Raw genomic sequence first — 12337 nt, 5'->3', positions numbered from 1 at the left:
ACGTGACATTGGTTTACCATTTCCGGCACCGCGCGAGTGGCTGCCCGTAACAGCAGCTCCGGCTCACTGGTGAGCCATTTCGTCTGTTTTTGTACCTTACTATTACTCTACCTTATACCTTTTTCACATAGTTGATAGTCGTAAACTTACACAGCAATGGACATCCAACTTGCGGTATTTTTGCTGCTGCTGGTGGCTATTTTTTGCGCGATCGTGTCCGGAGACTTGGCGGGGAGCCGCGGCTCCATTCTTTACAGCCGGGATCAGCTGTTAGCACTCCGTGCTAACCCCGCGCCGGCTGCCGGAGCGAGACCCGATATCCCCTGCGAGCTGAGGAGGAAGAGATGAGGATCTCATGCGGGGGTTAAACGCCGGGCAAGGAGGAGACGATACCCTCCTGTCCTCCCGTCTGTTATCATGGGGAACGTTAGATCTCTCCCCAACAACATGGACGGGTTAACGACGCTAACCCGGCATGAGAAGGACTTCCGGGTGGCTAGCCTGATGCTATTCACGGAGTCATTGCTCATAGCGCTAACGCCGGACACGGTCATAGAATTGGACGGCTTCTAAATCCTCCGCGCAGACAGGACGCTGGAGAGTGGTAAGAGGAAAGGAGGAGGGCTGGCTGTGTTTGTGAACGATAGATGGCGTAATCATGGGCACATCACGATTAAGGAGGAGCTCTGCAGTAGGGACATTGAGCTGTTAGCTGTCGGCATGAAACCATACTATATCCCGAGAGGTCATTTGATCGTGGTGACCGTGTACGTCCCCCCCGCTAGCAACAGTGATACAGTGTGATGTCTTGACTGTAGCTGTGAGCAGGATACAAACACAGCACCCAAATGCTCTGCTACTCATCTCTGGTGACTTCAATCATGCCTCCCCTTCCTCCTCCCTGCCTTCATTCACACTGTATGTCACCTGCCACATCAGAGACAATAAAACACTGGACCTTTTCTATGCCAACACCAAGGAGGCATACACATCACTGCCCCTCCCCCCGCTGGGCAAAGCTGTTCACAACCTGGTGGCTCTCCAGCCTGTGTACAAACCTCTGGTAGCCAGCTGTGACCCGCACAGTTCAGAGATGGTCTGGAGAGGCCGAGGAGGCCTTAAAGGACTGTTTCAGCACAACTGTGTGGGAAGTATTCAGCGACGCTCATGGGGAAGAGATTAATAGTCAAACGGACACTGTTACGGACTTTATCAATTTCTGCATGGAGAACACCATACCTACAAGGACAGTAAGGTGTTTCTCCAACAACAAACCCTGGACCACACCTGACATTAAAGCTCTCCTGAAGCAGAAGAAGAGGGCTTTTGCGTCGGGGAACAAGGAGGAGCGGAAGATTGTGCAGGGACAACTGAGGAGGAGGATCAGAGAGGGGAAAAGGTCCTACAGGAAGAGGATGGAGGAGGAGCTGCAGCTGAATAATGCCAGGGGAGGCTGGAGGGGGCTGAAGACCATCTCAGGCCACGGACAACCCAAGACCCGGACTTGGGGGACCTGCAGTGGGCAAATGAGCTGAACCTCTTTTTCAATAGGTTCGATCAAATGCCTGCCCCCTCTCAGTCTCTCCTGCTGCAGCCTCCACCTACTCCCCTTGCTGTGAGTGTCAACGCCTCCCCTCTTTTCCCCACAGTCTCCAGCTCCCAGCTTCACCAGACAGCCACCACGTCCTCCTGCCCAGCCTCGGCCTTTACAACATCTGAGGTGAAGAACCAGCTGAAGAAGATGAAGGCGAGGAAGGCAGCGGGTCCAGATGGCATCAGCCCCCAGGTCCTCAAATCCTGCGCAGACCAGCTGTGTTGAATTGTCCAGCACATGTTCAACCTGAGCCTGAAGCTGGGCCCAGCTGTGGAAAACATCCTGCCTGGTCCCGGTGCCAAAGACCCTCCCACCCGAAGGAGCTCAAAGCTTCAGACCAGTGGCGCTGACGTCTCACCTGATGAAAACCCTGAAGAGACTGGTCCTCGTCCACCTGCGCCCCCTGGTGAGCTCGTCAATGGACCCACTATAGTTTGCATACCAGCCTGGTGTCAGCGTGGATGATGCCATCATCTACTTCTTCCACACTTTACTCTCCCACCTGGAGAAGGCGGGGAGCAATGTGAGGATCATGTTCTTTGATTTCTCCAGTGCTTTCAACACCATCCAGCCCACCCTATTGGGAGACAAGCTGGAGCAGGCGGGAGTGGCCCACCACCTCACCACATGGATCCAGGACTACCTTAAAAACCGGCCACAGTATGTGAGGACACAGGACTGTGTGTCTGATGAGCTCCTCTACAGCACGGGGGCGCCGCAGGGAACTGTCTTGGCTCCCTTCCTGTTCACCCTCTACACCTCGGACTTCGATTACAACACCCCTACCTGTCACCTGCAGAAGTTCTCTGTCGACTCTGCGATTGTCGTTCTCATCACAGACAGAGACGATCGGGAGTACAGAGAACTTACTCAGGGTTTTATGGACTGGTGCCAGCAGAAGCGCCTCCTGATCAATGCAGGGAAACCCAAAGAGATGGTGGTGGATTTCTGTAGGCGCAAACACTCTGCACCTGCACCAGTGAATATCCGGGGAACAGATGTTGAGAGAGTCTCAACTTACAAGTACCTGGGTGTTCATCTGAACAATAAACTGGACTGGAGCGACAACACAGACGCTCTCTACAGGAAGGGTCAGAGCAGAGTCTTCCTACTCAGGAGACTGAGGTCTTTTGGGGTTCAGGGGACACTCCTCAGGAATTTTTATGACTCAGTGGTTGCATCGGTCATTTTTGCAGGGAGCGGTCTCCTGGGCAGGCGGCCCCGGGACAAGAAAAGGTTGGACAAACTGGTCAAACTCTGTCCTGGGCTGCTCCCTGGACTCTGTGGACTCAGTGGGGTCAGGAGGATGATGGCTAAACTGTCATCAATGCTGGACAACCCGGCCCACCCCCTCCATCGCACTCTACAGCTCCTTCAGTGACACACTGTTACACCCTCGCTGTGCAAAGGAGAGATTCCGCCGCTCCTTCTTGCCTGCTGCTGTCAGACTGTTTAACAAGAACATCGGGTAGTCTCTATAATCTGACATTAGTGCAATTGTGCAGTCCTGCACCTGATATTGTGCAATACTCAACATTCCCCACTAGTGTATTCTTACTCTTATCCAATGCTGTTTCTTATAGTTCACTGCAGCACTGCAGCATTGTCACTTAAAGTATTTTTTTCGTCTGTACTATGTAAGGGCTAAATAAGTGTTTATTCATATTTTATATGTAGATGTATGTTGGTGTGTATATACATGTGTATATACACATGGTTACTGTGTATATTTACATTGGTTTTTGATTCTGAATGTTTGTTGTTAATGTTATACTTTAACGGCTACATTATGCCGCCTATGACATATCTTTGCTGCTGTAATGATGAAAATTATCCCACTGTGGGATCAATAAAGTTAATCTGCAACTACTGAGTTTGCTGGCACGAACAAACTACTAGCTAGCTGTGTCGAAAGAGGAAAAAGAAAAGAAACCACGTCTCTCGCTATCAACAATGCCTGCTCACAGTGTGGGACATCTCCGCACTACATCAAAACCAAATGAATTTATCAAATGCCAACAATTACTAATAATAAAACAACGTGAGAGTTCTAACATGAAGTATTTCTCAATAAAGCATGTTTTACTCCAAATAACTTTTCACCACAATCCGATTCTGAAAGCTACGAAAAGTGACGTGAAGTCTTCAGTCGGCACGTAGACGACCGAAGGACGATCCTCGCAAAAGTACCGGTATTGTTATAACAACAGTCAGGGGGTGGCAAACATAGATGCAAAGAAATATATTACAGAAATAGTGTAACGAATTGGGTTATCTGTGTTGTGGTCGAATTTGTGACTTGCCAAGTTGTGTTGTTTCCGAGGTTAGTGAATGCATCGCGCGGCTCGCTGGAAGGAAGAGGAGCGTTGCACTTTTTTGACTGAACGGGTGTCGTACTGAATTGGCGTCAGCTGCGGCCCACAGTAGCCGGTTGGACTAATAAAAATGTGGTAATTAAACTACGTCTGTGTTCGTGGAAGACCCTAAAATATATTATATAAGCGTGACATCATCGGCAGGCGCGAAGGACCCGAGCACATCTGCTACCCACACTGGCTTGCTGCGGGCCAGATCTAATAATAAAGCAATATCATCCCAGGGGCCGTAGAAAACCTTCTCACATCCGGCCCGTGGGCCTTGACTTTGACATATGTGCTGTACAGGGTTGCAGGGAGGTGCTGGAGAATATCGTAGCATGGGTGAAAGGCGAACTACACTCTGAGCTGAGCACACACACATACACAGTCACTGAGTGGGAACCGATCCCACACTGCCCGCACACAACTCAGGCAAGTGTACTTCTACACCATCAGCAACCTTAATAACAATAATAATAATAATAATAACTATTATTATTATTATTCATTTTATTAAATAAATACATCAAAATTGTATAGTGCTTTTCTTAAAACTCAGTAGACTTTAAGCAGTAGTCTGGGAAGCACGCAAATGGAAATTGAAAATTGCACTCCAGTTCAAGTCTGGTTGGGGGGTTTCAACACATACCGTATTTCCCGGGCTATAAGCCGCACCGTTATATAAGCCGCACCCACTCTATTTTTAGAATATCTGGGAAAAAAACATAAATAAGCCGCACCTTTATGTAAGCCGCACCTATCGATGTTGAAAACTTTTATAATTACTGCATCGAAACAACAGAACAGACGTAACATCAGCCAATCGCATTCATGTGCACTTCACGGACCTCTAGGAAAACAGAATCAAAACATTACATCACCTACTGCAATAACCTAGTCTATGGCACCCTCACCTGTTGAACTCCTCCACCTGCAGTCACATTCAGTTAATGGGAAATGTATTGTATTGAATTTTACTGTCATTCCGGTTAAAGCGCCCCGAGCGGTGGAAGAAAAATCCACAGAATAGCCGCACTGGACTATAAAACGCATGGCTTAAAATCTAGGAAAAAAAGTTGCGGCTTATATTCCGGAAAATACGGTACACATGTATACTTGCTCGAACAAGAGCATTTTGTACAAACAAACATTCTAAGATATAAAACACCTACAAGATTAACATAACTGTGAGAAGAAAATAGATTTACTGTAAATTTCTGGTGCTCAATCTTTCAGCTCCTCATTTGTTCTCTGTTTTAATAAAGAAAAGCATTTTTACACCTATCTGAAAAAACACAGTTGTGAATGGCCAGCAATAATAATTACAAGATAATGCTTTTTTTTTAATCTTGATGCTCGATGTTCAGTATAACTGGGAGTTATTTATGGGAAAAATAAACCAACTGAAGGAAATGTGCAAGTCTACCGATGCCATGGTAACAAAGTACACTGGGTGATTGTTTTTGGCTTTCAAGTGAAGTGACAATAACCTGACTACATAAGGCTGCTAGCAGCCTTTGGAAAATCAGAGAAACTGAGAAAATGCTTTATTCACTTTTGAATTTGATGCAGAGCAGTACTAAATGGGAAAGCATCTGCACTCTCTTTTTTTATTATGTATTATTAGAGTGAAGTCTTCCCCCCGGCGGTTTTATTGCCAACATTGCACTGCAAAAATCAGCCATCTAACCTAGACTTAAACTCTTATATCAAGCTAAAAAGTAATTTTGATCTTGTTTTGAGAATAATATACTATGCAAGAGCAGAATTTGTAAGCCTAATATAATAGCTTAATATTGCTTTAAGATTATTTGTCTTTTATTTCTTAATTAGTTTGTAAACCATAAAATTAGTTAATTTACATGCACAATAAGCTAAATGACTGTCAGTCTCTGTTTCATGACTACTTGCATTTTTTTTTCTGAATTTTTAGCAGTAAAAACTTGTTTTAATACCTCCTAGTAAGTGTTACATGCACTGCTGGTGCATGGTGACATCATTACAAACACTGATGTAGTGCCAATAAACACATTTATTTACAAAGCTGCAATGAAGAGTAACATCACATGATGTATCAATTTAATATTGCAACTCAGACAGTCCTGGAGGTGGGGCTCGATGGCGAGCGCCTGGTGGCCGGGCCTGCACCCATCCCGAAAAGGACACGTGGGTCCCCCTTCCCATGGGCTCACCACTGGTGGGAGGGGCCAAAGGGGTCGGGTGCCGTGTGAGCTGGGCGGCGGCGGAAGACGGGGACCTTGGCGGTCCGATCCCCGGCAGCAAAAACTAGCTCTTGGGACATGGAATGTCACCTCTCTGGCAGGGAAGGAGCCTGAGCTGGTGTGTGAGGCTGAGAGGTTCCGATTAGATATAGTCGGGCTCACCTCCACGCACAGCTTGGGTTCTGGTCCCAGTCCTCTCGAGAGGGGTTGGACACTCTTCCACTCTGGAGTTGCCCAGGGTGAGAGGCGCCGAGCAGGTGTGGGCATACTTATTGCCCCCCGGCTTGGCGCCTGTACATTGGGGTTTACCCCGGTGGACGAGAGGGTAGCCTCCCTCTGCCTGAGGGTGGGGGGACGGGTCCTGACTGTTGTTTGTGCTTATGCACCAAACGGCAGCGCAGAGTACCCACCCTTTTTGGAGTCCTTGGAGGGTGTGCTGGAGGGCGCTCCACCTGGGGACTCCATCGTTCTGCTGGGGGACTTCAATGCTCACGTGGGCAATGACAGTGAGACCTGGAGAGGTGTGATTGGGAGGAACGGCCCCCCCGATCTGAACCCGAGCGGTGTTCGGTTACTGGACTTCTGTGCTCATCACGGATTGTCCATAACGAACACCATGTTCAAGCATAAGGGTGTCCATATGTGCACTTGGCACCAGGATACCCTAGGCCGCAGTTCGATGATCGACTTTGTAGTCGTATCATCGGACTTGCGGCCGCATGTTTTGGACACTCGGGTGAAGAGAGGGGCGGAGCTGTCAACTGATCACCATCTGGTGGTGAGTTGGCTCCGATGGTGGGGGAAGATGCCGGTCCGACCTGGCAGACCCAAACGTATTGTGAGGGTTTGCTGGGAACGTCTGGCAGAATCCCCTGTCAGAAGGAGTTTCAACTCCCACCTCCGGCAGAACTTTTCCCACGTCCCGGGGGAGGCGGGGGACATCGAGTCCGAGTGGACCATGTTTCGTGCCTCCATTGTTGAGGCGGCCGATCGGAGCTGCGGCCGCAAGGTGGTCGGTGCCTGTCGTGGCGGCAATCCCCGAACCCGCTGGTGGACACCAGCGGTAAGGGATGCTGTCCAGCTGAAGAAGGAGTCCTATCGGGCCTTTTTGGCCTGCGGGACCCCGGAGGCAGCTGACGGGTACCGGCTGGCCAAGCGGAATGCGGCTCTGGCGGTTGCTGAGGCAAAAACCCGGGTGTGGGAGGAGTTCGGGGAGGCCATGGAAAATGACTTCCGGACGGCTTCGAGGAAATTCTGGTCCACCATCCGGCGTCTCAGGAGGGGGAAGCAGTGCACCATTAACACTGTTTATAGTGGAGATGGGGTGCTGCTGACCTCAACTCGGGACGTTGTGGGTCGGTGGGGAGAGTACTTCGAAGACCTCCTCAATTCCACCGACACGCCTTCCACTGAGGAAGCAGAGCCTGGAGACTCTGAGGTGGGCTCTCCTATCTCTGGGGTTGAAGTCACCGAGGTAGTCAAAAAGCTCCTCGGTGGCAAAGCCCCGGGGGTGGATGAGATCCGCCCGGAGTTCATAAAGGCTCTGGATGTTGAGGGGCTGTCATGGTTGACACGTCTCTTCAACATCGCGTGGACATCGGGGACAGTGCCTCTGGATTGGCAGACCGGGGTGGTGGTCCCCCTTTTTAAGAAGGGGGACCGGAGGGTGTGCTCCAATTACAGAGGGATCACACTCCTCAGCCTCCCCGGCAAGGTCTATTCAGGGGTGCTGGAGAGGAGGGTCCGTCGGAAGGTCGAATCCCGGATTCAGGAGGAGCAATGTGGTTTTCGTCCTGGCCGTGGAACAGTGGACCAGCTCTACACCCTCAGCAGGGTCCTCGAGGGTGCATGGGAGTTTGCCCAACCGGTCTACATGTGTTTTGTGGACTTGGAGAAGGCGTTCGACCGTGTCCCTCGGGGAGTTCTGTGGGGGGTGCTTCGGGAGTACGGGGTACCGAGCCCCCTGATAAGGGCTGTCCGGTCCCTGTACCACCGATGCCAGAGTTTGGTCCGAATTGCCGGCAGTAAGTCGGATTCGTTTCCTGTGGGGGTTGGACTCCGCCAAGGCTGCCCTTTGTCACCGATTCTGTTCATAACCTTTATGGACAGAATTTCTAGGCGCAGCTGAGGTGCCGAGGGGGTCCGGTTTGGTGGCCTCAGTATTGCATCTCTGCTTTTTGCAGATGATGTGGTACTGTTGGCTTCTTCAAGCCGCGATCTCCAACTCTCGCTGGAGCGGTTCGCAGCCGAGTGTGAAACGGTCGGAATGAAGATCAGCACCTCCAAATCTGAGACCATGGTCCTCAGTCGGAAAAGGGTGGCGTGCCCTCTCCGGGTCGGGGATGGGATTCTGGCCCAAGTGGAGGAGTTCAAGTATCTTGGGGTCTTGTTCACGAGTGAGGGTAAGATGGAACGGGAGATCGACAGGCGGATCGGTGCAGCGTCTGCTGTGATGCGGACCCTGTATCGGTCTGTCGTGGTGAAGAAGAAGCTTAGCCGAAAGGCGAAGCTCTCAATTTACCGGTCGATCTGCGTCCCTACTCTCACCTATGGTCATGAGCTGTGGGTCATGACCGAAAGAACGAGATCTCGGATACAAGCGGCCGAAATGGGTTTCCTTCGCAGGGTGTCCGGGCTCTCCCTTAGAGATAGGGTGAGAAGTTCGGCCATCCGGGAGGGACTCAGAGTTGAGCCGCTGCTCCTCCGCGTCGAGAGGAGCCAGTTGAGGTGGCTCGGGCATCTGATTAGGATGCCTCCTGGACGCCTCCCTGGTGAGGTGTTCCGGGCATGTCCCACCGGCAGGAGACCCCGAGGACGACCCAGAACACGCTGGAGAGACTATGTCTCCCGGCTTGCCTGGGAACGCCTTGGGATCCTTCCGGAAGAGCTGGAGGATGTTGCTGGGGAGAGGGAAGTCTGGGCTTCCCTGCTGAAGCTGCTGCCTCCGCGACCCGACTTCGGATAAGCGGGAAATAATGGATGGATGGATGGATGGAACTCAGACAGTAACACAGCATGTTATGACAACACCACATCATCAAGCTTATATTTAGTTAAAATATATAAACTACTTTTGAAACTGACTGGGTAGTATGATGTATGATCAATGAGCATTTTTAGCATCTCTCAATTCAGTTGGCTGGGCAAGATTAGGTACTGCAACTTCATATGCTACAAGATCTCTATTCCAACCCAGAGTCTCATAAAGCTGGTATTCAAAACACTACAATGAACTGTCAATCACATAAATGTTTTTTATAAGCCCAAAGATAGGCACTATTTCATTTGCACTAATGATTATTAGAGACCTGCCACTTGTTCCCAATGAGAATAAGACAGTTTCCTTTAATGGCATGTTGTATTTCATAAATCCCCAAAAAGTATTTAATTGTAATTTAATTTAATGTACTCCATATTTGCTATTTCCGAGACATGACCCAATTCCCTCTCATGCGCAAAAACCGGATGCTCTGGTCCCATTTCATTTTGACAACATTCAAAAAGCTGATTATGGTTGACAAGTGACTTACAGGCATTTTTGAAGTTCAGTTTTGATGACCACTGTTTAAAGAAACGGTGCTTTGATTCAAATCTCATGCACATATGTCTTATCAAAGGGCCAAGACAAAGAATTTGAGCAGGTAGATGCAACAGATAATGTTGCTTAGGAATTACATTATTCTCAGGAAAAAGTAGCTTAAACTGTTTTAGATGCTGTTCAATCAAATTTGTTAGTTTAAATATACTCTACACAGATAAAACAGGGGGAAAAAGTATTTGAACTATCACAACTAAGTCCAAAACAAATTGAACATATTCATTTTTCTCTATAGTTCTCAACAGAAAAGGTATGATCTTCAACAATATCAGCATTTGCCCAGAGGACTGTTTGAGTTGGTTATCATTCGATGCCAAGGCACTGACTCTAATAGGGTAGGGCTTATCACGAATATCTATTGGTGACAAAGGAAAACTCTGCATTGCTGAATTGAACATATCCAACTCCATTTGTCCAGAGAGAACAAGATATTTTAAAACACACTTAATTTCCTTAGGTGCAACACCCTCAAGAATTATGTGCATTATATCCTGAGGAGTTTGCTGAATGAGGTCAAAGGCTGGAAAATCAATCAATTTGCTTCTTCTATTTATCCCATAGGTGGTTTTGAGGGAAGATTTCAAGAAATCTGTAGTAGCCTTTTTTATTTCACTGCACTGTGGAATATGTTTTTCCATTGTCCTTTTGGTAAAAACTGTGTTCATTAAAAGCTCTCTGCATTTCCTCAAAGTTACACTCACAATGCCTACACTTACTGTAGGCAAAACCAACACCTTCTTTGAAACCAGCAAGCTCATGTTGGGCAAGTGTGTCACCGCAAACTGAAATTACAGCACCAAATAAATCCATCCCAGCATTTTGTGTTTGGATTGTAAGACCACGGTACAGAAACTTTAAGTCTTCATCAATTCTACGTAACACAACATCAACACCACACGTGTCTATATTATCAGCTTTTGCAATTGCAAGTAGTCTGATTGCAGCAAGCTTTAACCTAAACTTGGGGTCTATGTGTCCTAAAGTATAATAAAACATCAGAAATTTGTTTACTTAAGCATGTGACCCAAGGGGATTGCATATCTCGATTTCATCAGCATACAAAATTATCTGCAAAGCTGAGGGTTTTACTGAAAATAGTGGGGGGGATTTGAAAAGGCTGCCATCAGTAATGTCATACAAAAAAACCCTCTTTGCAGCAACTCTGTGGTGTAGTGTTGATCATTTAAAAAATCCTTGAATTGGACAAAAGCTATTCAAGACTCTTAATTAGGGGGATATAGTAAAATCATTTGTTTTTGATGGAAATAACTCTTGATTGTCCTTTCTTAACTCGACAAACCCTTTGAGACATCACTACCTCCTCTGGTTTAACTGGGTTGAAAAACATTTGGATGGTGCTGTCTTGCATGTATGTAGTGGGCATCAGGGAGATGTACAGTTGTTTTCAGAAAAGGATGCTGAATATGAAGTCCCCACAAAAAAAGCAGGGGCCAACACCAAAAAGAGGCCGTCCAAATAAAAGGCGACATATTGACTTTTCACCAAGTGACCAGGAAGATGTAGACTCGAGTGGTGGATCAACATTTCTTTTGCCACCTGGGAGCAGTTCTGTTCATGTAAGTGACAAATGATAATTTTCCCAATAATGATTGGCATGAAGGTTAGGTAATAAGATAGTTGGGGACCTCGTGAAATTACAGATTTTGATGTTAACATATATTGTGATTTGAAATGTCTTTTCATTTGTTCAAATTTATTTGGCTCTCAATAGAGCACAAATAATGAAAGCATTACCCAATGTTATACTTGCTGGCTAAAATCCGTATTATTCAGTGACATGTTCTCTATCATTACTGATTTCTATTTTTTTCTTTTAGTGGAAATGGATAGCCCAGCAATACAGGCCAGACATTACAAGACTCTGCAAAAGATGTATGGAAAACCAAACCAGATTGCTGTCTCCCAAATACTTCACTTTGAGTTTCAAGCAAGAAGAACCTTCATTGACAGTGATCTCCTGAAAGAAGAGGACAGGCCGACAAAGATTCTGGAGGCATATCCATGTTTCAAGGAGCTTCATCATGTAAGTAATTTAGATGTGATTTGGTAATCTTTTTAAAGTATAGATAGACCGATATGTTTTTTTTTTTTATTTCAGGGCCGATATCGATGCCGATTATTAGTAGTCAAGGAGGCCGATAACCTATATCTGTATTTGGAACCAATGTTTATTTTCAGCTAAAAGTAAAATATTGGTGTCAAAATAAAAAATAAAAAAACTTTTGAACTTTGTTGAAACGTCCTTAAGCATATGTTTATTGAACAAGTTTTCAGATTGGCATAATGTTGATTTTATCATTATAAATGTTTGACAATGTGTGCGGCACGGTTGTCGACTGGTTAGCATGTACGCCTCACAGTGCAGAGGTCGTAGATTCGAATCTGGCCCCGGCTTTCCTATGTGGAGTTTGTATGTTCCGCCCGTGCCTGTGTGGGTTTTCTCAGAGTACTCCGGTTTCCTCCCACATTCCAAAAACATGCATGGTAGGTTATTTGGACACTCTAAATTGCCCCTAGGTGTGACTATGAGTGTGAATGTTTGTTT

General features: G+C 47.1%; 1 pseudogene; it reads right to left on the bottom strand.

Moving 5' to 3' along the window:
* Positions 1–270: 270 nt before the first annotated feature.
* LOC147136057 (uncharacterized) lies at positions 271–11140 on the bottom strand (annotated as a pseudogene).
* Between the last annotated feature and the right edge of the window lie 1197 nt (positions 11141–12337).

Source organism: Filicampus tigris, chromosome 14 (assembly GCF_054856515.1).
Source record: "Filicampus tigris isolate MCC_2025a chromosome 14, RoL_Ftig_1.0, whole genome shotgun sequence".
Classification (NCBI taxonomy): domain Eukaryota; kingdom Metazoa; phylum Chordata; class Actinopteri; order Syngnathiformes; family Syngnathidae; genus Filicampus; species Filicampus tigris.
This window is presented reverse-complemented; position numbering and strand designations above follow the sequence as displayed.